The 26,751-nt window shown below is 37.2% G+C and overlaps 1 protein-coding gene across 2 annotated transcripts in view; it reads left to right on the forward strand.

The window, feature by feature from the left end:
- The window catches only part of LOC131429549 (histone demethylase UTY), a 152,405-nt gene that overhangs the window by 77,230 nt on the left and 48,424 nt on the right, over positions 1-26,751 (forward strand). The gene's annotated exons all lie outside the window — the stretch shown is intronic.

The following is a 26,751-nucleotide window of genomic DNA, read 5'->3' on the forward strand; positions in this document are numbered from 1 at the left end:
GGATAGCGAATAGTTGATAGAAGAAAAAAAACCTGTATTTGCATATGAAGTTAAAGAGAAACTGGTTTACGAAGTGTAAAAAATAGGCAAAACCGTTGAATCGCGTTCGTCATTCATTCTTCCCGGAATCGTACGTTTTTCTATGGGTTGGTGTGTGACGTTTCGATAGCTAATTAATTGAATTTAAATTTATGAGGGTTGCGACGGTAGTAACGGTTGCGTCAAAATTTTATGTTTGCGTTACTTTCCATACTAACAAGCTGGTCGAATAAATGATTGAACAGTTATATTCTTGGCTTTCTTATTTTATATAGTGAGTCTTCTTCTTCTCAATTTATACTTTTCTAAAGTGTACAATCGATTTCTTACAACTTCTTCTTAAACGTTGCAGAAAGAAGTGCATGCAAAAATACATGATTCTTCTTTATTAGTCTTGAGTCGAATTAGTCTCTTCATCCGTGCAGAACAAATGGTTTGTCATACTGTAAACGTATGCCAAGTTTCATTCAAATCTAAGTATACGAAGTTTGATGAATTACTACTCATAAAAAATCAATTTTAAAATTATATCGATTTTACACGATTTGTCCTAGGTGTGTATTCTTCGATAAATCATACTGTCTTTTCTTTAGGGCGGTCTTTGGCCTGAGTCGTAAATGAAAATTTTGTTCTAATTGTTTTGCGTTTCGCCTTCGGCTCATCAGTGCATTAGCATTCTATGTTGGAATAATGCTACGTCGTGGATCAACATAATCCGCTAAGCAGACCTAAAGTAAATGCTATTTGTATTTCACTTATTTTACACCAAAGTGCAATATATATCCTGATGTCTCAGACGAAAACACAACTGTATGATGAACCGAAGGCGTAACGTAAAACATATAAAAGCGTGTACTTTAGCACAAACCGGTACCCCAATGTTTTGATCTTAAGCATCCCTTCTACACAACGAAAAAACTCACACACACGCACACAAATAACTTATGAATACAGGGTGCGGCAGGAAAAAATGCGAATACAGATATCTTTCAAATTCCATTTTCAACTTACTTAAGCAATAATATCAAAACTTTCGAGTTATTTTATTTACATTAGGCCCTTTCGTCATTTTTATTAAATCTATCAATAAGCAATAACATCAAAACGTTCGGATTTTTTTATTTCCATTAGGCCCTATCGGCGTTCTTATCAATTGTACCATCTAACGAATCTGAATCTAATAATCCAACGGGTTCATGTTTGGTCTGGTTCAACCAAGGTAGCACTCCAAAAATTGCACTTTGGTATTGATTTCAGTGTGAGTGTCAATAAAATACTAAGCATTTTCAAACCATTTTTGGTCGACACCAAACCATACCTCATGCATTGGCAGGTTCAACGTTATCTGCTAAGTAGACGTAAAGTCAATGCTAGTTAGATTTAATGCTACGACCGGAAAGCCATCTAAAAAGCTCGTTTCTTTCGGCACTTCAACAAAGACATTGGTTTACGTTGAACTGTTAGGTGGCGTTAGCATTTTAACACAAATTTCAAAATTTTGCAACCTATTCATAATAATTTAATTTATAATAATCCCGCTATTTTATTTTTTTTTTGGTAGATACCATAAATTTAAAATGTCTTTACGAATGATAGGATAGGAATTAGAGTATGGACTTCAAAGCCGGTTGCTAGAAACACCGAACGAAGTTTCATTGTTGCTTGTTTCGATATACTGACAAAATTTGTACCGAAATCTTTAGGCAACGCTTCAATTTTATTAACAACTTTATTTCAATTCTGATCATAGTTAGCATAACAGGGCACAGATTAATATTTCAGTCTCATATATAAAAATTCAATATAAGTAACAAAAATAAAGATAAATAATAAATAATGATGATAAAAGCAACATTGTAGTAGCATCGTACCTTACTCAAAATCACTGTTTTAACAAATGAACATTTAATATCTCTACACTCTAAATAAAAAATAAGCAAAAAATATTCCAATTCGGTTTTAATTAAATCGGTCAAACTTTTCCTTCCAATATCCCTCATCATACTTTAGGAACTCTGTTAGACAAATGATTTGTGTCGAAATGCTCAGCAATGAAAGAGGAAACATTTCCTTTGTTGCTCTGTTACTTGAGTGATACTTTTTTTTTGCATACTTGGAAAGGATCTAAGCGTTTTTTTAATTATTTTTTGATAAATTCATCTCCTGACGGGGTTAAAAAAGTACTTTTTTGCACACTGTTACTAAATCCTCAGTGGGTTTAAAGACACCTTATAGCAGAAATAGGTCATTCGAACATGTCTAAATCCAGGATGAGCTGAAGGAAAGTGATATCGCTAAGTTATTAGAACTAGAAATTAATCCAGAAAATTGAAAGATGTCCTTCGATACTTCTCGGAAAAAATAGTGTTAAGTTGTGGTTGACGGATTCTAGGTTGGTCAAGAGAGTCTAATCAAATTGGTAAACATTGTTTCAGGTCTTACAATTGTTCTCTGCGCCATGACTCAAATGAACTTTTTACTGCTCTGTGTCCAGTAACTCAAGTAACTCTGGAACCGGGATTCGGATCCGGTAAAAATCAGTACGGCGACATGACAACCATTTGGAAACTCGGTTCAGCACATTGAGCATATCGTTTGTTAAAACTTAGGAAGACAAACTATCAACATGGGATCGTGATCATGTAAAATGCGACCACATTCAATCTAGTATGATCATAAAGAAAACAAAACAATGAACGACATTTTTCTACAGTTCAAACTCAACTCTAGGGGCCCAACTGTCTAATTCCAATGTTGTTCTAATCCAAAACTGGTTCACGATCGTAATTACCTACCAATCAATTCAGTCTGTGTCCTCCTGTCTGGATTCATTCGCTCGGACTCTTTATGGTACGATAATGACCGTTGTCCCGCATCCTACCCCGTATAGTAGTCTCATTAATTGCCTGGTAAATCCTGTCCGATATGTCGTCCAAACCCCGCTAGTAAGAGAATTGAGAGAGAGCGAGCAAGGTTATTTATTAGCCGGTTTTGAGGACGATCACGATGATTCCTTCCCTTCGCGTCGCGTCCGGCAATCGATTGGAAGAGGGACCGACCAGTTCTGTTCCGTCGGAATGTTAAATGCCACATTGAGTGCAACGTTTTATGTTTCAGCTAACGACTCGTGCTGAATTCTAAGTAGCTGTTGTTATTGATTACGATTTGTGTGGCTGTTTTTTTGTCGATGTTGTTACAAACCAGTCGGCGGCAGCTAAACGTATAGTGAACGGATTGCACGTAGTCACTCTACTTAACTTAACATGCACATCATGTATAACTTAGGTTAGCGAAATTTCAATCAATGTTCACCGACGCGTCGCATTTCCAAAGAAACCGCATTCATCATTTGATGGAGCATTGGCTCGCTGTCGAACGCTCTTTGATTTCGATCGAATTATGATTGAAAATTTTCTGAAAGGATTAAAACGGATAAATTTTAAATTAATATCGAGTTCGTGAAAGTTACATATATTGACTTAAATTTAAACAAAAATTTATGACACCTGAAATAATTTTTTGTTTAAGAGATATCACAAACACCCATTGTTTTACTTTGTAGTAAACTCTGAAACATCTGAAATTAGAACTCATTTGTAGTTTACCAACTAAAAAAATCTTCGGCTATGTAAAAGTACTAGGTTCCCTCTCATCCATACGATCAACAAACTGGAAACGCTATTACCTTCCCGGAGAGTTCGTCTTTTCCCGACATGTTTCCAACGTCGTCCCCTACCAAAACAACGTTTTCCTATCTCATAGCGGTCTTATAGTTCACGTTATTTTTTTTATTGTATCGTTACTCTCTTTCTACTGCTTTTTGGATATCTTTCCTGATTCGACTGATGGTCGGCGACCGGGGCCACTGAATAGGTATGCATGTCTGCTGTGGGGCTGTGCCGTAAGTTGTCGGCCATTCGTCCGTCCGTACCCTAACTGGTGGGCTACGGTTGTGTGAGTGTGGTGCCTTTCGGGGGGAGTTGATTCGGGCATTGGCCTCTCTACGACTCGTCGGTCGCCTGGATGTGTTTCTATGATTCTCGTGCGTCTCCAGCAGCAGACTGGATCAGCTCCCCCCCCACTTACCTTCTTCCTGCTTCTTCTCACCACTTCTTCGCTTTCCCTATTTCCCCGAACATTTTCTATACATTATTTAGCTGGCAGCGACCTGCCTTTCCAGTCATTATTACTGTGGTTGCTGCTGCTGTTGGTTGCGTTGTTATTGTTGCTACATACATATATGTTGACTATGCTGGCTATGCTGGCGCGATACGATGATATCTGAACGCGGTGGTCTACGTGTCGTGAGTTTTTTTTTGTTCTAGGCAGGAAGATAACCAGCACTGCGGGAATGAACGATGACCGTGCGGGAATGGGTGGAACGGTAATGGAAGGTGGAAATTGTTTTCTTTAGGACCGTATTATTCGACGCGACACTGTCAGTGTTCTATTGCAAGATGGGGTACCTACTTGCGGTGTTTTCTCGTAGTGGAATTTAAAGAACAGTTTCCGTTCGTTTCATTTTCCAGGAAACAATATTCTTAATATTACATCACATTTAGTTCTTCGAAGATTTATTTCTCAGCTGTTTCAAGAAACAGTTCTGAGGAGACTTGAATATAGAACAAGTCGAAACCGACTTCAGTCAACTTCCTAGGCAGGTATATTTGCTGCCGAATCTAAGTTCATCGAAGAATCTCTAGTCATTCATAGAAAAACTCAAAGGCACAGCACAGTCTTATCACTGATGTCTTAGACGTAAACAAGTAATAACTAGCAGAGAACGCGTAGGAAGTTATTCTACAATATAAATAATTTATAAACTACCACGCCAATTAAATTTTGTTCTGAAAGAAAATACAACAGTTAAAAGCACGATCATTTGTTAGGTTCATCTCTTTAGTCTCACTTTCTATTAATTGTCTTTTTGTATTGTTTCTTCGGTTCATTGCAATAATTAAAATTAATGTGAATAATGTACCTTTCAAGCCTTTAAACCTAGGTTCGATTCCCAGCCCCACATATAGGGCCAGAAAGCTTTTCTTGTCCGAAGAGGCGAATGGCCTTTGGGTAAAACTCGTATAGTCGAAATAACTAAAGACTTATAAGAAACGGCGGTTTAGTTGTAACTGTTTTTGTTTAATTATTATACGTTAAGTATTAAGTTGTATCGTACCTTATCTCGCATCCATAAGATGATATGATCTAATTTACTATTATCTTTATTCTCTTTCCAGGTAAGCTACTTCATTCCTAAAAATCATGAGATAAAACTGAGATTCTTCATGTTTGGTATGTTCAATGTAATGTTTTTAAACTGTTATTGATTTTTCAATTTTTTTTTTCAATCATATATTCAATAAGGCAACATTAGCATTAGCTCTAAGATACCGAAAGAATTTTCCCAATATATCGATTATCATTGGAAACTTTCTGATGCAACAAAATGAATTTTCTACAAATTCAATCGTTAAGACGCTAACTTTTCATATTAAATGCAGTCTTCTGCTGATTTTTGGGCACCTTACACGGCGGTCATTCAGTCCCAGTCTCATAGACAGTTTGCGTCATTAAATAAAAAAAATAGTTCAAGAAAATTCCAAGAATTGAAATTCGAATTGCTACTGCATCCTCCATATTCACCAGATTTAATAACTTGTATGTTCTCAGTTGTAAAAAAAAAGCTTGCTGGAAAGAGAATTGCTTCGATGATGTCGAAATCGCTGGTACCGAAGCGTTTTATCTTTTTATTTATTAAAAAATAGGTATAGAATTCACTTTAGAAAATTTTTCCAATGTTCGGAGGGCCGAGTGTCATATACCAATCGACTCAACTCTACAAATGCCTGTATGTGTATGAATGTGTGTGCAAAACAAAGAGGCATGGATCTCTGGATGGCTAGACCTATTTTGACCTATTGTTACAAATGAAAGGTCTCCCTGGAAGTATGAACCTATGGTTTTTGTTTTCAGATCCGATTATTACTTTTCGAGTTATACCAACTTTTAGTCAAAATGTGACCTTTTTGGACAATATCTCTCACAATTGATCTTGAACACTAGATATGTTTTCACATTTAGATACTTTATGTTAATATCAATCAAACTAGCAGAAGATTGTTAGAATTTATCGACTATCAACGGAGATATCTATATTTTTATGTAGTCGATTTTTTCGTCATAACCTATAACAGTAGGATTTTGAACGAAGCACGTTGAAATGACATTTGGAATAAAAATTAGAAAAAACTTTAAATAGAATCGTTTCCGAATACTGAAAAGATTGAATACGGCACTCTTTAGCATAGTATTTTGTTTCGATTTTTTTAGCACGGCTCCTTTTTGGCAACATAATTGTTCGACTGTAACGTGGTAGTTTGGAGATTCAGGAAATTCAGGAATTAAAATAATAACCCATACATTTTTAGAACTGAATCGATTGAAACTGTCTTCAACGGTAACCACCGAGAAATATACTAATATTTAATAAAATTTTCTATATCCAAAATTTGATCACCATTTTTTTTTTCGAATCACAATTATTGAGAGACAAACAAATATTGATGCAGATAATATGCGAATCGATTAAAAAGAGAACATCTTACTAACATGTGAATAAAGCACGTTTTTTTTAAAACTAAAGAGCAATCATGTAGAAACTTTGGAACGCCGTTAGGAAAATTGTATTGCTCGTCAAGAAAAATACATTGATGAATGAAATCGAAATTTGGAAAAAAAATTCTTGTTTTTTTGTTACGAAAAAATGGACCCAGGTGACACTTTTTTCTTGCTGTCTTGCGTTTGCAAATCATTAAATGAACTAATGAAATATGGTACTGTTACTTAAAGGAGAAGGATACTCTGACTTCTGTGGAATTGTGATCCTTTTGTTGATTTGTCAAAAAGTAGTAAATTTTACATCTTCAGAATGTACAAAACGATCATCAAAACCTTTTTACATATTTTTATAATAGAGATGGTCGGGTATGCAAGGTCTTGAACCCTAGCCTGACCCATACCCAATTGAAAATAAAACATCTTCACCCGTACCAGACCCGAATTCGAGATCAATTTTTTGGTAAACCCGAGCAACATTTTTTGTGATCCCCACGGAGAACCCGCAGATCACAAAATTACAATATTGCAATTGTTGTTTCACGCCCTGGTTGTTTCAACTAAAATGTTGTTGATTTAACTAACATATCTGTTGATTTTGACATAACCATTCAGGTAACCGAAATTGTTGTATTCAAATGCTGTCACTTGGCGGAGAACGAAGACAGCAAAAGGCAGAACAAAAAACCTCTTCATTTCACTAGAAGCGTTTCATATTGAAAATTTTCAATGGTAAATGAACGTCATTTATGTTAGTTACGTAGTGGTCGTTTTATGTAAGTGAAAGTATGCAGAAGAATATAACAGTAAATTGTAAAACAAGTTTTCCATGTGTTAAATAGATATTCCTACAGTATAAATGTTTTTATTTCATCTGAGAGTAATGTATTCTAGGACAGTTCATGTCAATGTTATTAAAACCGCTTAACGCTTAAAAATTTGCTGCTAAAGTGAAGTGGTACTATTTGTATTTTCTTGAAAGTGTATCTGTAGCATTAGGTTTACCAGCGAGCCATTCTGCAAGTGAAGGAAAAATTTCCTAATTCCCTGTGACCATTTTTCTGGTGAGTTCCCTTTTGAGAATTGTAAACTTTTGGTTCATTTCCATATCCTTTGTGAGTTTAGTGATAAAGATATAAGCAGTTAATTAGGTAAAATTTCGTTGTTCAAGCAGTTAACGATTAGCTGCCCCCGAAGAGGCTAACAGTAAAAAATATTTATTGCAATTGGCGTTCAAATAACTGAATAATTGGTTGAAACAACTGAGACATTTTTTCGCTTTCATGCATACAAGTAACTTTGTTGGGATTGTGTCTTTGCTCAATTGCACGAGTGACATCTCATTAAAACGTTTCATTGTTCGCTCAGGGTGTTTGGCATTGCTCAACTGAAACGTTTCATTACTTGTTGGGTGTCGTTGCTAAGCTGCCAGCACGATAAATAAAAAAATGACAGATTAGTTAAAACAACAGTCGATTAGTTGTACCAAATTTTAACCAATCAAAATCAGAAAAACAACTAATATTTTAGTTGTTTTGCGATCGCTGGCTTTTCCGTGCACTTGTTAACTTCGGTGGAGAAAAAAAACGTCTCAGGAACATGCCCGAACAAATTGTATATTTTCCGGAATACATTTAATTTGTTGACATCGAATCAGCTGTTTCTATTTCTTTTTAATGTCAGTTTTGCACTATTTGCCTTTTCTGTTTGAAGTTTCTGGGACAGCAAATAAGTGATTCCTTTTTGATATCTCATGCAGTTTTTTTACCGCCGTTCTTCCTATCGGCAAAAGATAGAAAGAACTGTGTCGATGATTAGATATTGTTTGTGTTGTGAGCTCACACAGTAGGCTTGATAACATATAAATTTCAGAGCGCGTACACAGTGTACATGTGCGGTGTACTATTTCATTGTGCTGGTATCTTGAATGAGGTTTCCCACAATATCTCGATATTCGGTATTTCATATATAATATTTCTTTCCCAATTGTTTTTTGTTGAATATCAACCGAAAAGCATTACAACCATAGTATAGATGAACTTGAACTTCTTTTGACCAAGACTGATTCTTCAGTTATCACAGTTGGCAATTAAAGCTTGCTTCAGATAGAATTGGAATAAAGACAACTGCCTGTATTTCAATTATTTATTATTGAATTCAAGATCTTTTTTATGTAGCGTTTTCTTCATACTTTTAAGAAAAAATACGGATAAAATTATTCGTCACGGTTTCGAAGGAATTCTCGAGTTTTTCCTGTAACACGGCTCATTAGCCGGCGCACACCTTCTTCGTCCATCGTTTTAGCTATCTTATTCCACCAGATCGTCATCTGATTGATGTCTTTGACAACCTTTCCCTTTGCCTTGAGTTTCCTCTTCATGATTGCCCAGTATTTCTCAATAGGGCGTAACTGGGAGCAGTTGGGTGGTTTAAGGTTTTTCGGAACAAACTGGACCCCTTTCTCTGCATACCATTCTTGAACGACTTTGCTGTAATGACAGCTTGCCAAATCTGGCCAAAACATTACGGGATGGTCGTGGGATCGAATAAGCGGCAAAATTCGTTCTTGGAGACACTCTTTTTGGTATAGTTCCGATGTCATTGTCTTATTTGTAATGAAACTTTCGTTTTTTTGCCACAGCTGCAAATGCCCTGCCAAATCATAAATTGACCACACTATTCTGTTTTATGGTTCGATTTGGCTGTTTGCTAGCTCGATACGACTTGATTCCTTCCCGGAGTCGAGTTCTCCTCACGGTACTATGGGCAGCACCGAATTTTCTGGCCAAATCACGGTCCGACAGATTAGGATTCCTCGTCTTCAAAATCTTACCACGCAGTTTTCGGTCGACAGTTCCACTACGACGATTGGCCGGAGGCTTCCGAATCGTTGTCAATGTTTCCTTATACTGTTTGATAACGCGCCATACGGTATTTCTGGGCAATTTCAGCTATTTAGCTAGCCTAGATGCAGACCACAATGGATTTTCCAAATAACAGTGCACAATTTTTTCCCTTCTTTCGGCTTCCATGTTGATTGTTTACAAAGTACATTCGATTTGCGGAATGTCAAAAATCATACGTGAAGCTGACAAAATTCCCGACACGTGGGCGCCAAGAACTTCCAAATCCGTCCACCAGGAGCGCCACAATATGAGCAAAAGTTTGTTCCAATTCTGAATGAAGCAAGCTTTAAACATACGGTGATTGGTACGATAAACTTACTCCCCTGGTCTCAATTAACTTGCATCCAACTAAGCTGAAGATCAAATAAAGCCTCATTACAATTTTCGTTGTAATTTCGTTCTTCATATTGGGATGTTAGGGTTCAATTCATACTAATTAAATTGAGGCCACAATTTGCTTAAATGACCAATAACATAATTGTATATTTTATGAACTTGGCAGCATTCTCAAACTCCTAATGTGGGTGAATCAGGACAAGATAATTAAATAACAAATGAGTGATAATTTGTGGAAAATGAACCGTTGAACTTGTTTTTAGCTGTTCCTATACCGACAATTTTGATTCATTATGATTCGAAACTCTAAATTAAAAATCCATTTCAATACAACCGACCAAATAACAACCCTTTTGAGCAGTTCGCTTTTTTGCCGACAATTGAATTCCAACGATTTTCAACTGTTGCTTGCTTACCCTTCGAAAGCTGATATTCTTCAAGTGTGCTCACTCGGTACCCTTTTTCTTCAACGTCCTGCCGAGCAACACAACCGCCTGTACCCACGTATCCTAAAACCTGGATCTTTTTAAAATTTAAAACCGAAATCTCGAACCCTTCACGTCCTATCAAATATTTACCATCACTCGTCTGGCTCCAGACTGCGCACGGAAAGACTTTTTATTCTTTAAATGCAGTAGCCTCTCACCCCAAGCATTGCCCGCTTTCCTACGGTCTAAGCGTAACGGAAGGAACTTCCACCTGGCATCGCAGGGAACAGTTTGTTACGTTGGCAAATGTATCGATAAGCAAACGTAAATAGTAACCCAATAGCGCAACGGTCGGTTTTCGCGTCTGACTGGAGCGCGAAAGCTTACAATAGCCTGCCAACGAAGGAAAAATAGATCCAAACAAGAAATTAATGACGAATTTCGATAATTTATTATTCTGCGGTTTTCAACGGGTGGATCAAGAGCGCTCGCTGGAACTACTCTGGTGCCACAGTAGCTACCAGCTAATAAATTATCGAATACGGTAGTCGCATTGTGTGGGCTGTCGTTGGGTTTTGCGGTTGATTGCAGTGTTTAAGTTGTGAAGTGGTCACGTCAATCGCATGACGCGGACGATGAAATTCTAGTACCCGCAGGATATTCTGATCAGGAAAGAATAGTAAATGCATACATGTCAGAATTGCATTGATAGACAATCCGAACGTTTCGGGAAAGTGGAGATAGTTTATATTTAAATTCATACTAACAGAGCTCGAAAATGTTAGGAGAAAGTGTGGAATAAGGGGGAGCTTCTCTTATAAACGGGGGTTTTCGTTCCTTCATTTCGTGGATTAAAAAAAATGGGTTGCCTAATGGTTTAATTTTTATGTAACTGTTATTCTTCATTAGAGACTGCTACTGTGTAAATTTTATGTGAATATATCAAGTTGTTCCTGAGATATGCTTGCCAATGTGGGACATGTTATGTTCACAGAGCAAAATAGAGTGCATTGTAGAGGCTCTGGAGTTAATTATGGAACAATCCACATTATACGTTTTTTGTTTGTTTAGAAAAAACTGTTTTTTTTAAACTTCGACAAAATTTGCAAAACTCCGTTTACCGACTTGATTTTTACAATACCATGTTGAAAAAAAAAAAAACTAAAAAGAAGAGGAGTTTGCGAGCCCTGCAGGTATAAATTTTTGTTAGACCAGATCAATGCAAAATAAAATCGATGTTGATATTTTCTAATGAAATGCAATTGTCCAGAGACCTGAATTTCCGAAAAAAAAGTCTTCGTTTGGCAAAAAAAACTGTATTTGCGACTAATTATTATTGGTGCCATGAAACAGTAAATTTATTATGCGAAGTGCATTCAGCAGGGCTTTCCAAGAAAGTTTAAGTTCGATGGATTTTGATCGTCCCACTCCGAAAATGATTCTTATTCTAATATTTTCTAACGAGATACGATTACGCGATGAAACTTGAAAGAGTTTCGATAAAGTTACTCGTTTGGTAAACAATTTGTAGCTGTCGTTAAAAAAGTGGCACTGCTTATTATAAGTTTTATAGACAAAAGGCAATGTATACTTGGGCCGGTCTCACTTGGGAAATCGTCCCTATAAAAATATTTTCTAATGAGATACGATTGCGTAATAAAGTCTAGGTTTCCGAGAAAGTACCTCGTTTGGTAAGGAACCTGTAGCAGCGGATACCAAAGCAGCGTAAGTTCGATTGCATTTGCTGGCACCGCTACAGAAATTATCCTTACTAAATATCATCTAACAATTTGCATTTGATTTTGCAATGTAACCTAAGTTTCCGAAATCAAAGACAGAGCTTATCGCCTTTTCCAAACTAGCGTTAGGACAATTGCTTTTGTAGGCCCCTCTTTCAAAATTGTCCTTATTATAATGTTTTCGAACAAGACACGATTGCGTAATGAAGCCGCAGGAAATTCCTCATTTGGTGAAAAATCTGTATGCTAGCTGCGGATTCTAAACTAGACGAATCTCTAGCTAACTCGAACAATTGTTGACAGCACTCTCTCAGATTTGAATGAAACTTTCTGGACATGTAGACTTTGTCACAAAAAGCTCCTTTGCATACTTTATTTTACGGAAATTGATCTAGGCCGAGTGTTAAAAAGTGCCTAATTATTTTGAACAAATTTTTCAAATAATCATAGTGGAAAAACGACAAACCCTACCAAAAAGTATTGTACTAATGATTTTCGCAAAATTATTCAAATTTTTGAGTGACACTACTGAAAAAATCCTTATTGAGTCCTACACTGAAAAAAAACTTAAAATCGATTCACAAAAAAAACATTTTGATTTTGATCAAAATTATCCTTCCATATGTTGCCAGGGCATTTTGAAGGAAAAAAAGACAAAAACTTTTGCTTATCCAGCACTGATACTTTCTGCTTATATCGGGCAACTTGCAATAGAGTATTTGGTGTAATTTTCTCACAAATTGAGTTTCATTGAAATCTTGGATGACTTTCAGTTTGGGTTTAGTTTTCGATAAAAAGACACTAGATAAAAAGTTCAGTTTGGACAGGAAATAGTTTTTTGTTAGAAAACCTTTTTTCATAAATATGCTATCTTGCAATGTATGAACAGTTGATAGAGAATTTAATCACCTTTCTTGGAACAGTATTGTATCAAAATCAAAAATGGAGGGAGAAGATTGATAGTATTTATTAGCTCTCTCCGGACAGTACCAGCCTAGATGCCGTGTGGAATCCGGCGGAACAAAATGAACCAAGAATAGATCCACTGGGTTCCTGCTTCCATGCCGTAAAAGGCGACAATTGCAGGAGTTTCTTTTTCCTTTCACTTCTGATTACTCTATTTTACTAAATTTTATTTTTCATTCAACCTATCAATTTCCGTCTAGCTTCGGAGAAATGTTTTATTTGGAATGTTTTCTTCTTCCGTGTTATTGATTGTCTTTCAGGATTATAAATTGAATGATAAAAATCAACTATTGCGCAAATCCATCGATATTACAAAGTTAATAACAGAGATAACATATATCGGTATATTGAATACATAGTAAAAACACTTGATATTAATATTTCAAACAATAAAATAATGTTTTTCTCGGTAGCCGGCTACCCAGATCAACCAATATAACCAATTAATAATTGAATTAAATAATTAAAATAATAAAGCGGAAATAATAAAGAATCAAGACGCGCGTGAAATCTGTTGACCTTTATTTGGTAATTTAATTTAATGATTTTATAACAACTGTTTAGAATATGTCAAAGCAATGAATCAACTATTTTGGCTAAATCCTCTTCACTCGTTTATTTTGTATCACGTAATAGGGAAGTTTTTATTGTTTACGCGGTAATATTGCAAATTTTTCTTCAGTTTCCTCGAATAAGAGCTGTGAATCAAGACTTCTCGGGACTTCAATATAGGATATTGTTGAAACGTTCACTCGGAAAGTCAGTGAGCTTAGTGGTGCATCCGAGCATCTTGAAACCGGAACATACTGAGTCGCGCGCGAATAATATCAATACTGAAATTTTTACTAACAAATATCCTTCTCCCGTGACACTTGTGGAGTGCGCAGTAGTATATACGGCCTTTTAGTAACAACAAGTGTTGGACTAACATCCCTTCCCATTCCTTAGACGATCTACGTTCGGGCCTGGCCGGCGCCGGTACTGATCGATGAATTCTGGGATTACCAGAAGATGTACGTTGAAGGATGATTTACCAGTCCCAGGTCGGATCATCTAGAAACTCCCTGTACAATTTCAGCTTATCCCGATCAGTAACGGAGTAGCAACCAGGGATGGTCGTTCAAGCTTGCTCAAGCTCGCTCAAGCTCAAGCTCAAGCTCAAGCTCAAGCAAAATCAAGTTTTTAGTATAGGTTTCGATAAGGATTTTTTTAAAAAGAATATTTGTTTAAAAATCTGACTGATATCGTGAAAATCGTTTGTAGGATTTGGCATTTTTCGACAATAACTATTTGAAGAAAAACCGTTTAAAAGAGATTGGCCCTTTTTAAAAGACAGTCTGGAATAACTTTGGAAAATCAAAGTATGCAAAGTGGCTTCTGTGTGACGAAGTCTACATGTTCAAACAGTTTCATTCGAATCTGATAGAGCGTTGCCAACTGCGAATACGATTTGGTGTGAAATTCGTCACAAGTGTTAGGTGGATTGCTTTTGCTGTTCCTAGAAAAAAAATGTGCTTAATCAGATAGCTCCCAATCAGAGACGATTGTGCAATGTATCCTAGATTGCCGAGAAAGTTCCTCGTTTGGCAAGAAATCCGTAGCAGCGTATTAAAAACTGAGGCTGATTATTGCTGGTGTTTTAAACCAGGAAATTTACTAAACGAAATGCGTTAACCAGAGCTTACTGTCTGTTTCAAAGTATGCAAGGTAAGATCGGTTGCTTTTGCTGATTTCTCATAAAAAGTCGATTTTTCGTGTGATCCGGAGATCTTGTTGCCGACCACTGCACAACCACCTTGGGGTAGCTGGCAGCTGGCCAAAACGTGCCAAAATGTAATTTTGTGTCTATGAATTGCCGGATGAACGATAATACATGCTTTTTCAGGCATTCTTCGGTGTAAATTTGGAATGTCATCGTGACGAATTGTTCCCATCTAAGGCCTCAGTTGCTTGCCAAATCACGTTCTTTTTCGCGACCTTGTTAGCGAACACGAACTCGAATTTTCCTGGCATATCCCCTCGTCCTGTCGCGATGTACAAGAGCCTCGCACGCCTTTTGGCCACGGGATTCTGCTTCATGGGCCGGTTCGGAAATTCATTGACTTCGCACGACTTGTCCCGTGTTGGAGATTCAATGCATAGGGTACAGGTCTTACAAGCCAGATGTTGTATATTCGAACCCGGACCTGGAAGACACTGACTCCGCAGCCGATTCATAGCGTACTTGACACTAAGTGGAGTGTCGGAGTACGCTATGAATCGGCTGCGGAGTCAGTTTAAAAAGCAAAGCCTTGATATCACATTCCTGTAGTGGAATTTGACCTTCTGTTTCAACAGACTTCGTAGCCGATACAGAGTGTACAGAACCATTGCATGGCTACGATTCTACTGACACTACGAATCCTTCCAGGTCGGGGCTCGAACATACGACAGTGCCCTATGCAATGAACCGCCAACCCGGGAGTCAGTTTAAATTGAAGGTCAAATTTCACAAAACAAATGTAATATCAAGGCTTAGCTTACGACTTGTATCCTTCCGTGACATGGATGTTCCACACCGTTTGAAAGTTGGTTTTGTACCCATTTTCAAAACGCAGAGCTTCCTTGAAAAACTCTTGTTTCCGGCATCTACAGCATCTTAGCCAGCTTGGATCCGGACCACTGCGGATTTTCAGGTATTTGTGCAAAATAGTTATTCTTCTTTCGAGTTTTATATGGCGTTCTTGCGGAACGTGATCGACTCCTTTGATCATTTCACATCGCTCGGAAATGAAACACTCCACGTGTCATTCAGGGGTTTTGGTACTTCGCGGGTATCCAGTTTGTGCAAAGTGCATCATCTCTTAGCTGTCAGTATGCCGTCAAATTTGTTTGGTTTTTTCGGCACGTCAGGATAGACATCGCGGTTTGGTGTTAAAAAAAAACGGTGTTTTGCAAAAAAGCATTAACTTTACGTCTGCTCAGCGGATTATGTTGATTCGTGGGTTTGCCTCAACAGTTCAACATAATCTGCTGATTGCACTGATGAGTCGATAACGAAACGTAAAAATATGAGAAAAAAAACTCCATGAATGTTTTTAAAGTTCACAGAAATAAGATGCCATCAGTGGTATTGTTTGGAGAATCCATTTATGTGATGATTACCGTGTATTCTGAGGGTTTTCTCGAAGTACTGAGTATGCCTTCTCTTGTTAAATAGATTTCAGACAGGTAATAGAAAACAAGTAATGCTTTCAACAAATTCAAGCTTGTTTCTTCGCTAATTCACTCGGAAACTCATGATTTGGCAGAGAACTTGCAGCTGTGCCGAAAGAATGGTGTTTTTTGTCAATAAGTACAGCAAGAGCTCGATGTTGAAAATATGGCCGCTGAAAAAATTAACAAGTCTCTTCCACGAATTGGGACATGTTTTGCTCAGTTTCTGTAACAAAAGTCGTTTGTGCTGAATTAACAATGTTTTTGAAATTACAGTCCGATGTTGATTGTATTAGCCGAATAGTTCAAACAGGTGCCATAAAACATTCAGAGCTGTCGAAGCGGGAAACCTGTGTCCATTCCGTTTTGTCAGTTTTGCAACAGTATCATGTATCCAATTTGTCACACAAAATAAAAACAAAACCCCCTTTGCCGCCTCCTGCTACAACCGACAGCAACACCAACGGAAGGCACTTCTGCATGCGAACGGAAAGGAAGCCAATCAGCAAAAACTAGGGCACCGTTATTTATTTACATGCTAAATAATAACATCACCACTGAACGCGAGCACCGAAAGTCCCATGCGAGAAAAGCCCCACCGACCGAGCGTATTTTTATTGCCTTCTTGTTGTATGATACTCTAACATCTAAGGCGGTCTATCCAAGATGTGGGGGACTTTGAAGAGACTGAAAGCTATGCCGACTACAAACTCTTCTTTTTTCTGCTTACTAATCCACGGCTAGCAGCTCCTATGTATTATGCAGCACCCCGTGGAAAGTAGGGCAAATCAACTGCATTTCTCTTCTAACACAAGAATGGATTTCCGTGACTGGTTTGCAACTAAGAAAGCTCTCCCTTGCCCTTAACGTGTTCTGAAAGATTATTTTTTTCTAAGGATCAAATTGAACATATCTTTTCCTCTGCTTGCACCATTTTACAAACTACACAGAAAATCTAGAAAAAAACACCGCTCAGTGGAAAGCAAAATGCTGAAAATAAATCTGCAAACGAGAGCAGGCGAAGGCCGGGACAGTAGAAAACTATTTTTATCGAAAACTTTCAGTCATAAATTTTTCGCACTCTCATTCCGCGCCTTACTCTCCCTGCACTGTATGTCTGTATTGTGATGTCGAATGTCCGATGATGGGTGGATGAGAAGGACGGACTAACACATAGTCACGTGCCAGCATACACAAGTCGGACTAGTGAGGAAGTTTCCCTGTTTCCTTACCTTGCAGAGAATGGTTACCGTTTCTGTGAACGTGTTCCGACTCATACAGCTAGCTATCACCACTAGCTGTGGTTACCTGGTGGAATAGTATTGGTGAATGATTTCCGCGAGAATCAACCAACACAGGGACCGGAAACAGTCGGTATCAGTGTGCAGTAGCCATTGAGACGACTCGTGACCGCACGTAGACAAAGTCTTCCTCACGGGTGGGTTTGTGTGGATGTAATGCTTTCACGACCCCTTCTTCACGTGCCTAATGTTGTTATTTAATACCCTCTCCGGTCCGTGTAAGCATTTCATGCGAAGAGACGTACGATGAAAATGAACACAAATGGACCGACACCGACTGACGACGGATTGTGTGTGTGTATATACATCGGTGGACCTCTACAATACGACAATGCTGTGCTGCTGCGGCTGTTACAACCGACCAGGAATGAAGATGTATAGCGGTGGGGGAGTTTGACGAATAATCGAACCGAAAAAAAAGTATGAACATCAGCATACGGAACAAACGGTATAGGGAGCGAGTGGAAGCAATAGAATCGAATCATTTATCAACGAAAAACCAGCCGGGTGAATTAGCAGTAAGTTGCCCTTAGGGGGTGAGTGAAAGGGGTTTTGTGTGCTCCCGGGGCAAGGGATTATCAGCTCCTGGTTGCTCGGAAAGAGCAACCAAGTACTAATAAGTAAAATAATTGGTTAAATAGAATCTTAGTCATGAATCGTCGAAGTTTCTCATTGTTGAATATCCGTCAATTAATTTGATAGACTCTTTGAACAAGCTGAACAGATATCAATCAATTCAGTATCATATATTTAAAGGTTCTAATATCATAAGCTCTTCATTCTACTGGTTGATTGGAAAGGAAAAATTGGAAGAATTCATCTCATTTGTCACAAATTTGACATTGTTTTTTATTACCACTTTAAAATGACACGTGCATAGTGGCAGGGTGCCAAATCAAGCCATATTTTGTCTTTTGGTTTTTTTTTGCTGAATAACAGAATTCGTTCCCGAAGTCATATTTTCCGGTATGTTTTTGCTTTTACATTCGCGTACATCGTGTAAAAAGGTTAAGTCATCACTTGCAAAATCTTATTTTTCCAGTTTCAACTTCTCCGAATTTGGAATATCCGTCCCTCATTTGACTGTGTCCCCGGAAGTGTCTCATAGTTCGATTTGACGAACGTTTCGTCGGGATCCGTCTAAATTCGACTGGGTTTCGAACTTTTTTTTGTATTCTGTAGGTCATCAGGGAATTACGCTCCTTAGTGCATTGTACGAATTCAATGCATATTCCATACGTTCTCGCTCAATCTCCGATTGATACCAAGCAGTTTCATATCCGACTTTCACTTGACTTTATACATCATACAAGCAAAGTGTTTTTTGGACATTCGGACCGCTCTAACACTAACTTTTTTTAATTTAATTTTTGTAGCGATAACACTCTTTCAATGCCGTACTTGGTCACAACTGATTTTTCATATTTCACTTGGTTTCACTTGAGGTAAAGCTTTACCTTTTTTCTGACTGCGCAACAAAAACCAATTAATTTGAATATTTCTATCCAGTTCGATTTCGTGTCTCGTGCGATACAGTCAAAAACTATTAACAAGGCGGCAGAGCTGAAAAATACAGTATTGTTTATTATCAATTAGTTCTAATTAGAGCGGTTCTACCGGGAATTCCAATTTTTGCCTGGCATTTCATATTCGTATTTTTCGATTTGGCTCAAATTTTGCACAAGTGTGAGGTATATTTATTTTTAATGTTGTTGTTGACAACTGGTGAAGTTTATTGCGTTATAGCTTAAGATGGAGAAATGATAAACCAAAATTTTATAGTCTTTTGAATGTAACTAAATTTTTGAAAATTATTCGAATATATTTTTCAGATGTTTGCCGACTCGATTTTGTAAAAGAACGCAAAGTTGGTCGAAATGATGTCAAATTTTTTTTTGTATAAATGCTGCCGTTCTCGAGATAAAGCGAATTTAAAATAACGTTTACTAAAAATCTACAACTTTCGATCGTGTTTGATTTCTCTAATGGATTTCTGCTCATCGAACACGAAGAAAACAGCTTTTGTAAACATGGCTGTTTTCCTAAGATTGTAAATTGCCCCTTAACATAGGAGTAATTTTATTTAAGGAAAGGGTATACTTGTAGTAATTCTTTGGTATGGTGAAAAATACGAAAATGGTGATAAATTTCGTCCGTTTTTTAAATTTTTCGAAAAGAAACTTAGTTGAAAATATTTTTTGCATGATGGAGTTGATGTTATGGATTTGATGAAGCGCTACAAAATGCGCGTAACAAGTATCTTTTGTTGCACACTGAGACTGCATGAGAAAATAAAAGACGAAAAAGTTAGTTTGCAAAGCGATAAAATCACAATTCAATAGCAATAAAAAAGTTGATTTCGTAGCAAGTCTGGTCTCTGTAGTAAAGAATTTAAAAAAACTGTCTAGTATCAAAAATAGAAATAGTTTAGGTTCGATATATTGATCGGGTAGAGTGCGATAACTTGCTCTCCCATTCAGTCCATCTTGTCCCATTATGAAACGAATATCTAAACAAATTACTGTAATTTTTTTCAAATTCAATTACTAGAGACTAGTGAATTCAAAGAAGATGAGAGTTATTACATTGAAACGTAATAACCATCTACAAAAAAGTTATCAAATTCTCAACTAGCGGGGCATCAAGATACCGATAACTAGCATTCATAGATTTGCTGAATATTGCGTGACACTCACTGTTGAACTGAACAGTTTCATTTAATTTAAAATTCGGTTCAAATTTTTTGTTCAGTGTTGGTTTTTAATAAAAATTAAGAAAGAAATTGAGATGCATTTTTCAACTTTCCTTTTTGGGCACTTCTCTAGTTCTTGGTAAAGCATTCAACTGTTTTCTAGTGTATATTTATTGTAGAGAATCGGTTTCCTACAACTTTTTTCAGTTTTAGTGTTACAAAAATTTGGAAAATTAATTACCGCCCTTTTATAAATCATACTTGAATAGAATTGGTCCTTTCTTCTGCGTAAAACAAATTGTTTGTCATACAGAACACATATGTAAAGCTTCATCCAAATCGAAGCATGGCGATCCTATTTTACCACCTTTTCTGTTAGTAATTTATGGAATTGATCTATTGGTTTGAATGCATTTAACATTGTATGAGGCAACACATGATGACTATAATGAGCCTACTTTGGTTGTCACTCATTGAAATGAAAATCATAAACTTATTGAAATATTGTGACCAGTATCAATCTTTTTGTTTTGCTTTTGATGGCTGTATTTGAATTTTCGTTTCTGTTTCTGTTGATACTATTTAAACTTTTATTGACGAACAAATAGCGTTCGTTTTATCGCTACAATAAAACAGGGCTATACAAGCACTGTGATAACCTACTTTTGATCCGAGTCCCGGAAGTCTGAGCGTCATGTACCATTCGACTAATTTCGGCGAAATTACAAAATGTCTGTATCTATATGTAACTAGAATTTGCACTCGATTTTCTCGGAGATGGCAAGACCGATTTTCACGAACTGAATCAAAGGTGGTCTCATAGCTTGCTATTGAATTTCATCCGGATCGAACTTCCGGTTTCAAATGAGTCAAAAAATCAAATGAAAACATGTGCACATGATTATCCCAAAGATCACTTTTTTTGATTTTCATCAACTTAGATTCAAATGATAGGCCCTACCGTCCCATAACCTACTATTTATTAAATTTTGTTTGAAACCAGATGCCGGTTTCTGAGTAACGGGGTAAAACGTGTAAAAAAAAGGAAAATATTGCACTTGATTTTCTCAAGAAGCGCTGAACCGATTACCACAACCCTTGGTTCAAATAAAAGGTCTTACAATACCATAGAATGCCAATTCGTTCAGATACGACTTTCGGCTTCGGAGTTACAGGCTGATGAGTATAACAAGCTAAATTTCAAGAGCTTATTTTGATACATGCCGCTGAAAAAACGACTCACAAACTTAGATTCAAATGATAGGTCTCTTGGTCCCACAGCCTGCTATTGAATTTTATTCGGATCGAACTTCTGGCTCAGAAGTAACGGGGTAAAATGTGCGACATAAATTAAAAAAGATCACTCGATTTTTTCAGAGACCGTTCATCCAATTTTCACAAGCTCAGATTCGAATTAATGGTCTCACAATCCCATATGATCCGTTGGAATTTCATGCAGATACAACTTCCGGCTCTGGAATTACAAACTGATAAGTATAAAAATAGCATTTTCAGGACACGGAAAAATAAAGTCAAATACATTCAAATAGCCGTATAATTCTTCAATTAGGCAGGTATGGTTAGTTGATGATCCAATATGTTGATTTTGGGTATACAGGATCATCGATCCTGGTTCCGGAAGTACCGGAAAAGTGATCGTGTGCTCCTAATTGGATATCTTCGATCGGTTTTCACAATTGTAGATTTAAATGAAAAGTATTATGCCGGAAGCAAGTAGATAAATAGATGTAAGATTTTATCCTGATCCGCCTTCCGGTTCCGGAAATACAGGGTAGTGTGTATAAAATTGCAACCAGTCATATAAAGCGATAATGCAGAAAACATAAAAATTCTTCTAAATTTCGCCCAAAATGGTTTCTGTTTATATGTTGTGCTAGTTGTTGGCCAAACGAACCGATTTCTGTTATACCGGTTCCCGGAGTTACCGGAAATTGTGGTCAAAACCTCAAAAACGGGAATCTCTTCATTGTCTCAGACATCTGAGTCGATTTTCACGTACTTAGACTCAAATAAAATGGTCGCGTCTATAAAAATATACTACTTTTGACTTTTGTTCGGATCTGACTCCAGGTTCCGGATCAACAGGGTGAAATACGTTGAAAATTTTCAACCGGTAATCGTTTTTATTCTTATTCTAGATTCAAAAAAAAGTTTTTGAAGAATCCCTTAGTAATATTAATGAAAAAATTAGTTATATGAGAAAGGCATCATTACACCAACATTAAAACAGGTTTTTTTTTACATTTGGCTCAAAATTGTTTTAGCTTGCCGGAATTTTCCCAGAGATGGTTGGGCCGATTTTTACAAATTTTGGTCTTATTGAATTGCTATTAAAGTTTATTTGAATCAAGTTTCCAGTTTTGGATTTATCGAATACAGTGCGTTGAATCGTAATTATATATTTTATATGTGAATATATTCAAAAACATGGGTTTCGTGGGATTCAAAACGGTTTGGAACTGCTGATTTGAATCGTATTTCTGATTTTCAATTTCAAGCATTAATCGAGAAGTCGTCACCTGGCAATCTGATTTTCATAAGTATGTAGAGTTTTCTGAAGGTGTGAAGTGCCCTTGATACGAGTAACCAAAGATGACTATTTGGTTTTACACGACTAATCGCAAAAGTTTTGGGAATACAATTGCACTGATCAGCTTTTGAAAGCGAATGCCACGGAAATATACAATCGGGTTTCGAAATGTTTGACAGAGAATAGGTAGGGTAGAGTCGGCAACAAATGAAATAGTATTCAAACCCAAAACTGATCTATTTGCTCTTAAGCAATATAAATAATAATCCAACCAAAATTCGGCATTATCCAAGGTTCGCAAATATCACATTCATCTTGTCATCTGGAGCACGAATGTGGGAAGAAATTGCCTATCGAATAACTGTTCTAATCACCCTTCGTTCCCATCTGGTACGTATTCAACCTGACCATTGCGGTGAGAGCAAATTTTGAGAAATTACCTTCTACCTTCGGATCCGTTTTGGTTTTCGTGACTTTAACTCTAACTGACGTGCAACATGATGTGGCAATTAGTTTGCAATTCAATCAATCACTCAACTGACTTACCGCAACAATCATGTGAACCCGTTTCTTGGAATCACGTGAGTTCGTTTGTTCAGTTGCAACATGAGTCTGGAATGTATACTTGAAATAAAACTGCATTGCATTTTTGCGTTTTGTAGGGCACACGACCGATTCTTATCTGAATCTTGCAACGGCAAATTTATGATCCGTATCCTGGACTCGGTGAGAGCTACCCACCACAGGCAACGGTGCTAACAAGGAAACCGTCTTTAAATGGTACTAATTCACGCGTACTTAATTAAATGATGGTCTCCGGTGGTCGTAATTGAATTTCCGTCATATGACGTGACGGGTGATGGAAAATGGAAAAAAGGGGTGTATTTTTAAACTATCACCGTGCGTTTTTTCATTACGCTCCTGCAAAATTTATGTGCGTGCAGTAACTATATGGTTCGGTGGGAAACCAACACAGGTATGTGATTAACGAGACGATTTGACCCTTCGCCTGACAGCGGGGTTAGCCGATGCCTCCTGGCGAAGGGAATCGGGAAGACCCGCATATTTCATTGATTGCATAATGTATTGACTGGAACCGGACAGGCCTTTATTGCCAGGGCGCTATCACACAAGTACCAACAAGTGAACGAAAGCGAAGGGAAACACTGTGTTTACATCAACCTGAATTCACTTTCCATGTGTGTTGTTTGTTTATGGTCATTGCAACCGAGAACAATCTGGTTGACGTTGAAGCAGCGCACGGTACGGCAGGAAGAAGCAGACCAATACGCTCACGTGCAAGCAAACACACGTGCATCGCGGAAGCTCTTGGTAACGGTGCTCGGCTTGGAGTCACACCACTCCCATCGCCCTCAGTCCGTCTGGATGGATAGCACAAATGAAAGAAAAAAAAAACGGCACCATTCAACATACTATTTCAACACCGATCGAAGGGATGCCGCAGGGTCTGCAGTGAAGCGCGACCGAAACGCAACCCGTTCCGGCCAATCGATACGTGGTGGAATATTGACATTACGAAAGACCCGTCGTTTCGCCACCATCGGTTCGGAAGCCTTTGGTTGCGAAAGCGGAAGTTCTTTGTATTGCAACGGTCGGCACTTGGAACTGTCGTCTGCAGGTGATGCCGCATGGGAACCCTCTCTTTGATTTGTATGTAAACAATTATACAGTAATCATATATAATTACTTCTTCGAAATAGAGAATTAAATGTATATTTGTAGAATTTACATTTTGCAAGTGTTTCAATTATGATTCATTTTTATGTGCTGCTCTCACCATCTAATCTACTACGAGTATGAATCCTCAAGATATGATTTTATCATTTAATATTTAGTGTTTAGATAAGCGCCACTGTTTACGTAACGATAATTATGACGCAAAATTGCAATTTCAAATTCTGACCGGAATTTTATCCTACGTAGCGGTAGTAGATAAGTGTCTGTGATTTCATCGTAAAGATAAAGTATGGAACAGTTCTTCGTACTTGTATTACCATCATTAGATAACATTTCCTAGAAATGTGTGAAACACCGTATACCGTGTGAAAGTGTTCCAGCTAATATAGGAAGGTTCATTTTTTTTTTTTCGTTTCGTCTTAGATTCGTCAGTACATAACAGTTTATGTTGAATTGTTACGCCACCTAGCAGCTCAACATTTCGTTCGGGACGTCAGACTAAAGTAGCAACTCAAGTAGAGTTTACGCCTGCTTAGTAATTTATATTAAACTGCTTGGTGGCATAACAGTTATACAGTTACTCTGTTTCTCACTGTCGAATCTAAGACGAAACGTAAAAAAAATCTTCCATTATTTGTCTGCCCGTCGAATTCCCAAATTTTGCTTCACAATGGCTCAATATCTTTCTAATGGACAAACTACTGGTGTGTCCGAAGGATTGCAGTACTTTTGTACAACATAGATCTTGATTCTATGATACTACTCCTGATTCTAGCTATTACACATTTAGAAAAATGGTAGTAGCAGACAATCGTTGACGTAAACTTGTTGGTTAATCTTACCTGTGGTTATGAAGATTTTTCTCTTCAAACCACAGTTGGAAATAAGCAAAATTTTTCATAACAGTAAAAAATGTCAGTTATTTTTTCACATGACACTTTTTTATTGATTACATTTCAATGATTTTTCATTAGATGAATCTGTTTTTCATTCAGAATTTGAAAATGCCTTCAACGTGGTCAGTACCACTGTCTGATTCAGAATCCACAGTTAGTCTGAAATGAAACTGATGAACTGGATAACACGTTCGTTGTAGTCACGTCACACTCGAAACGATTTTTAGTCTCTACAAAATCAACGACACTTTCATCAGAAATCGCAAAAATCATTTTTTTAATTCTCTTCACGTTTCGTTTTCTACATATCGATGCATAACAGTTAATGTTGAACTGTTATGTTACCTAGCAGTTCAACATAAACCGCTAAGCAGACGTAAAGTTTTTGCTATTTGATAGTGTTTTTACAATTTCGTGTAAAATACCATTTTGTACAATTGAGTGAGAGTGTGCTTTTACGTAACGACATTAATAAAGGACCTTACAGGTTATAATGACAAAATTTCCATACAACGTTGGATTACCATTACCTTGCTGATCATTAAAAATGCCATCACTGGTTCTCGTGTAAGGTCCCCTAATGGAAACCCCGTGTCTGCTACACAGTTTCCAAAATTGTAAAAATAATTGTTGTTGTAGTTTTACTACTCATTTTTTTAATTCATTTCGATTTTTTGATTGACAATCCAAAATCCATTTCCATTTCCATGTGCAAAATGAGCTTATTTCGAACTTTACTTCAAACCACAACTAAAAATAGCCTGCCAAACTAAGTACTTTTCAGAGAACTTAGACAACTTTTTGTCATTGGAAAGTTCGTTAACCTTTGTTCGCTATTTGAACGAAAGAAAACGACGTTTTGGCCTTTTTACCAAATCTCGGATATGAACATTCGGATTTCGCTTAATCAGCCTAAACACACTGCATTTTGTTGGGATTTTAAGTTGTTATTCCGCTCGCCGAAAGATCCTGTTTTTTTTCAATGCTCTTGTTCTTTTTTTATATTTTCTATTTAGCTTTTTTGTTCGTTTTTTATATCTTAGTCGTTCACCGGGAGTTGTTATTCTTTCTTTTATCAAAAATACTCTTGTGTTGGCAAACCGTATGTTAAAACGTTCATGCACACATACATATACGTACACAATGACACTGTGCAAACGATGTTGATATTACATCAATATCGATAAGTAGAAAACGATGTGGCTAGATTTTTTGTGCGCTTTTTTATAAGCTGTTACAAGATAAGAGTAAGAGTCAAAATTGATGATTATCATGACAAACAGCAATTCCAGAAATGATTAGCAAGTCGTCAGACTTCCCATACTCTGATTCGGATGAAACTTTGCACACTTTTTCAGTATGAAAAAGCATTTGTTCTGCACGGTTAGA

The sequence above is a fragment of the Malaya genurostris genome, chromosome 2 (genome assembly GCF_030247185.1).
Source record: "Malaya genurostris strain Urasoe2022 chromosome 2, Malgen_1.1, whole genome shotgun sequence".
Lineage (NCBI taxonomy): Eukaryota > Metazoa > Arthropoda > Insecta > Diptera > Culicidae > Malaya > Malaya genurostris.